At 40.3% G+C, this 5,781-nt stretch overlaps 1 pseudogene; it reads left to right on the top strand.

Moving 5' to 3' along the window:
- The first annotated feature begins 955 nt into the window (after positions 1-955).
- LOC136378988 (nascent polypeptide-associated complex subunit alpha pseudogene) lies at positions 956-1,665 on the top strand (annotated as a pseudogene).
- Positions 1,666-5,781: the final 4,116 nt, after the last annotated feature.

Below are 5,781 nucleotides of genomic sequence, written 5' to 3' on the forward strand. Positions count from 1 at the left end.
AAAAAAACAAAACAAAGAAAGCAGGAGGAAATTAACCTTTGAATAAAAAGCAAGATAGATTTAGCTTTAGAGAGAAATCACTGCATTACCCTTCTCATTTCACGTGGGCTGGTTAAACCTTTACCATAGACAACAGTCCATATACTCTCCCTTGGGTACAACAGGCTTAAATAACTGGAACTTCCGACAGCAGGCAATGCTTCCCTCATCAAGGAGCAGGGGCTTTGCTCAGAAAATGAATTCACTTTTTCTTAAACCAGGTTGAAAATCAGTATCTGCTAAGTCATTTCTGCACATATCCAGCTTTCTGTGCTCTGTGCAATAGACGCCAACTGTCCCTGGAAGGCCCGTTTCCTTTCCCATTTGTTCTACCTAAGTTCCGTCTTCCCTCACTGGTCCACATTGACCTATTAAGGCCAACCAGTGTTAACTCTCTCTCCTATCTATTGAGTAATGCCAGGTTTTGGACTAAAAGAACTTTTCCTTTCTTTAGTTGTTCCACAATGTGAATCTCTGATTTCCCTCCAGGTGCCACCTCCTGGTTTGCACTGCACAGCTGCATTTATGAGCCCGTTTATGAGCAGCTCATACACTATCATTACTTAGAAAAGAAACAAGTTTCTGATTCTCTGTCAGGATTTAATTCTGACACCGTTTTTAAGAACTTGTGATAACTTTGAAAAGAAGGCAAAACTATGTTTGTTTCTCCAATGTTTTCAAAAGTGACTTCAATAACAGTAAAGACTGAATCAAAGAAGACTTTTGGAGCTAGAACTATACTAACTTTTGAAATCTTTATTAGTCATCAAGCTGTGGAAGCAGTGGCAGAATCTTTCTTTCTGAGTCATGACAATGGGATGAATCACAGTGAAGGAAACTCAAGGCCATAGACACCAGAACTCAAGCAAGGGAGAAGAAGAAATCTGGCCCAGATTGTAAATTCTGGACTGGAAATATGAGCATTGAAATAAAGAGTAAGATTGTCAGGCTTTCTTCAATAATAGGCAGGGGTCACACTCTCACTTGCTCTCTTTCTGCCACCATCTTGGTTCTGCATTCCCCACACAGAGAGCCTGGTGAAACTATAGAAACTACAGAGCAGGAGTTGACACAGCCCCAGACTGTGACAAGGTCTAGAACAGAATCGGACAGTGATGAATCAGTAGCAGAGTTCAAGGAACAAGATTCCACACAGACAACCACCCACCTAGCCCAGCTGGCAGCAGCTGAAATCGATGAAGAACCAGGTGATAAAGCAAAAAGCCAGAGTGAAAAGAAGGCACAGGAAGCTATGGCCAAACTGGGTTATTGACAGGCGACAGGGATTACTAAAGTCACTACCAAAATTCTAAGCTCATCTTCTACAAGAGCCCAGCTTTGGAGACCTACATAGTTTGGGGGGAAGCCAAGATGGAGGATTGATCTCAGCAAGCACAGCTAGCAGCTGCAGAGAAATTCAAAGTTCAAGGTGAAGCTGTTACAAACATTCAAGAAAACACACAAACTCTAACTGTACAATAGGAGAGTGAAGAGGAAGACGTTGATGAAACAGGTGTGGAAGTTAAGGACATAGAATTGGTCATGTCACAAGCAAATGTTTCGAAAGCAAGGGTAGTCCGAGCCCTGAGGACTAACAGTAATGACATTGTAAATGTAACCATCTAAAAATGAGGAGGTTTTTGGGTGTTTCAAAAGAGTAACTGTAGCTTGGTTTGAAATTTGTACTGTTTCTATCATTAATAAAGTTACGGCTTCTTGTGAGATGAAGAAAAAAAAAAAGAAATCAAAAGTAAAGCAGAGGACCTGGCCAGCTTTACTGGCACATCATCCCAATACACCAAGGTAGCAGGTTCCATCCCTGGTCAGGGCACATACAAGAATCAACCAATGAATGCATAAACAAGTGGAAAAACAAATCAGTGTTTCTCTCTCTGTCTCTGTCTTTTTCTTTCTTCCTCTCTCTCTTTCTAAAATCAATTTTAAAAGAGAGAGCACAGCAGAAATAGCACAGAAACACAGGCTGATGGAGTCTGGTGATCATACCCAAAGTTGGGATACAGTGGGTCATAACTAGGTCTTATTTGAGGAGCAGAAACACAAAAAAACAGAGATAGGTGAATGCTAAGTGAAGCACCTTAATTCAGGCTTTCTGGGAAAGAAGGCTAACAAGACCTTAAATCTACCCCTTGGAAATATTTTCCTATGTCATCTCCAGCCTGCAAAACAATTCCCACCTGTTCTGAACATTTGCCTATCTGTAGCAACCACCCTGAAAGATGATGAAATCTCTGACACTAATTCCACACACCAAACTGGTCCAATTATATTGGCTGAAGAAATACCTTGAGAAAACAAGTTCATAAATTAAGTCATCTAGATCTGTTTATAGATACAGCCTGAATCTAATCATGTTCAGATTGTCTCAATGGTGAAATTACTGATCTATAAAGCACTAGAAGTAGACTTGTTCCTGTTGCCTCTGATTTTCATCTGAAGATCCAGAGCAAAGAACAGTATTAAGAGCTCACGTTATCTGTAAATTTGCTCAGAGGTCACCCAAAAAGTTGATCCAGAAACTCAACCCATAAAATAAAAGGAGGAAAGGTAGTAAATCCTAACAAGACCATAGTAGTGGAGTTGTTCAGAGAGTAATCACAGCAGAAGGCATTTTTCTCTATCTCATTGCAGAATTTGGGAGAATATTCACAAGTACACAATTTATCCATTCAGGTTAAGGATGAATCCCCTGCCTCTTCTCCAATAATCAGTTTAGACAAAATTGAGACATGGAGAAAACTGAGTCTTGTACTCCTAACCTCTTCATTCTTAGCCGATGTTCCTCCTCCGTGACCACCCCGATCCTAGTTTGTTAAAATTTAACATTTCCCTTATTAACAGTTATCATTAGAGTCTTCAATCACCTAAGGCTGAATGACCCATAATGGTATAATTGCTCTTCTTCATGAGGTAGTTACATTTTAATTGGGGTCAGCATCTCATATTACAAAGGAAGGTCTACCATGGGTCTCCAAACTTTTTACATAGGGGTCCAGTTCACTGTCCCTCAGACCATTGGAGGGCTGCCAAATATAGTGGTCCTCTCACTGACCACCAATGAAAGAGGTGCCCCTTCCAGAAGTGCAGTGGGGGCTGGATAAATGGCCTCAGTGGGCCGCATTGCGGCCCACGGGCCATAGTTTGGGGATGCCTGGAACCTATTTCAGATGTCAGCCAAGGAAAATTTGGGGAGCTCAAGACTTTGGTAGGGATGGGATGGGGACGGGACCACACCTGAAAAGACATTTTAGAGCTAACACCTCCTTTATCTACCTTCAAGTAATACAAATATATACTTAAAAGCTACTGTTGAATATTGACATAACAGGGTACAATGAAAACTAATTCTTTACATTCAAAAGTTTACCAGCTAACAATGTATGTCTCCCAATTCCAAAGCTGCCCTTGATTGTCTTCCCTGAAAAACTAAAGCTTGAGCCTGACCGGGCGGCGGTGCAGTGGATAGAGCATCGACTGGGATGCAGAGGACTCAGGTTTGATACCCTGAGGTTGCCGGCTTGAGTGTGGGCTCATCTGGTTTGGGCAAGGCTCACCAACTTGAGTGCAGGGGTTGCTGGCTTGAGCAAGGGGTCACTCAGTCTGCTGTAGCCCCCCCTCCCCAGTCAAGGCACATATGAGAAAGCAATCAATGAACAACTAAAGTGCCGCAACGAAGAATTGATGCTTCTCATCTCTCTCCCTTCCTGTTTGTCTGTCCTTATCTGTCCTTCTCTCTGTCTCTCTCTGTCACACACAAAAAACAAACAAACAAAAAACCACTAAAGCTTGAAATTTTTACTTTGCTGTGAGCATGATGTTGTTAGTATACAGAACTACAGGGATACTACAAGAGGAACAGGGTTTAAGTTCCTGGTTTCAGTGTTTTCCATTTGATACTTTTCCTATCTCATGACTTCCAGCTCCATGTGTGTGATTCATCAAGTGGCACTCTCCTCCGTCAAGTTTCAGTGGCATACAGATAAATGGCTTCTCATCAAGTTTCTGTGCCATCCCTATCGACAGCTTCCCAATAAATAAGTCCCACAGGTATCTCAGAAGTCAGTTTCTTAGCCCTGGCCCACCTGCATTTTGAAAGAGTGTTTCCTGCTTGCCCAGTGTAAGTGGATCAGATCTGACCCAGTTCTCCAGCAAAATTCTCTGCAATCCAATGATCCATAGCCACACCTTCTCCATTGTGGCCAGAATCCCAACCTTGGGGAAAAGCTGTTTTCAGTGGTGGAATTCAACCGGTTCACACTGGTTCAGCAGAACTGATACCTAATATCTTGCTGAATTCAGTAAACCAGTTGTTAAAATGGCACTTGTAATCAGGGTTCTAACAGGAGTGCTTGGGCAGCCGCCCAACGTGGAAATCACAAATTTATACTCCTTACTCTTTTTTAATGTTCATATGTGCAACAGTGTATTCTAAGTGCCCCTAGTAATGTTCATTCCATCCATAGGTGAAAAAAATTGCAAGCGAGGACGCCAGTCAAGAAGCAATATGGAAATATCTTAACAGTTTTATTGGGTTTTGTCAGGTATTATTTAATATTTCTCATTAATATTTTAAAACATAACATAATCTAGTTTTGTGTACCTCTTGTATTGTTCTTATTATTTAAGCATTAAATGCATGAAATAATAAACTGCCTTTCGGTATACTGTTATATACTTAAAACAGTCATTAAGGCAGAGAACCCATTGTTGAATTATTTGAATCCCACCACTGTCTGATTTCCACATTTGCTCCTTTGTTGGGTATCTTCCTTGAGCCCTGAGATATTCTCCTGGGTTATCTTTACACCTTTATAGATCACCACCTCTTATAGTTAATAACCCTTTATATTAAATGTTCCCTAGGCGATACAAATTTGTTTTCTATCATTTATAAATTCTAGACCTTTGTGAGGGACCCAAGTCATTTCTATTTTCTTTATTCTAATATCAAAACCATTTTTCTGGGTTTCTTAATTTAAAAAGAAAATGCTTATGAAACTCATTCTTTTGGTTGGTGGTTCTCATTAACTTTAGACAGGAGAAATCTCAGTACATAGATCAAAATAGAAGGGCTATTTGGCAATAAACTAAATTTATTGCTACCTTGGCCACTAAAAGGGAAAGGAGAATGCATAATGCCTGAAGCAGACCTTTCTATGGTGAGGTGTCATCATTCCCTGATGAAATTCTGTCAACTTATAGAAATTTTTTATGGAGCCTTGATAGTTCACCTTGTACCCTGAAGAAAGTATCATGGATATTTTTATGAGACCTTCTAAGTTATACATAACAGGTTGGAAAGGAAAAAAATTGAAAAATAAGTAAATCTGCAGAAACAAATTGTGCACTGTCATTATCCTTAACTAATAGCATTGAATCTGCTACAAGGTTGCCCTATTTCCTTAAACTGGCGTTTGAGAAATAGCAAGTCTAGTTCCCTCCTCCACTTCTCAGCAAAGCCCCCACTTCTGCACCACCATCCTCCTTTTCCTTTCCCATCCTCTTGCTGTCGCCAGTTATATTATTCTTACATGCTCATCCGAAAACCGAACTTTTGATGTTGAACAGGGATTGGGCATAGGATACTCTCAGTTTGTTCACTTCTTATCAGGTTAAAAGCTTTCAAAATTGAGCATAAGAAGGAATGAAACGTGGTCAGGTTAACATCTGAATTATTTTTTACGTACTCTAAAATTCCAAGCTATCAGTAAATAAGAAAATCTA

This window comes from Saccopteryx leptura, chromosome 7 (genome assembly GCF_036850995.1).
Source record: "Saccopteryx leptura isolate mSacLep1 chromosome 7, mSacLep1_pri_phased_curated, whole genome shotgun sequence".
Lineage (NCBI taxonomy): Eukaryota > Metazoa > Chordata > Mammalia > Chiroptera > Emballonuridae > Saccopteryx > Saccopteryx leptura.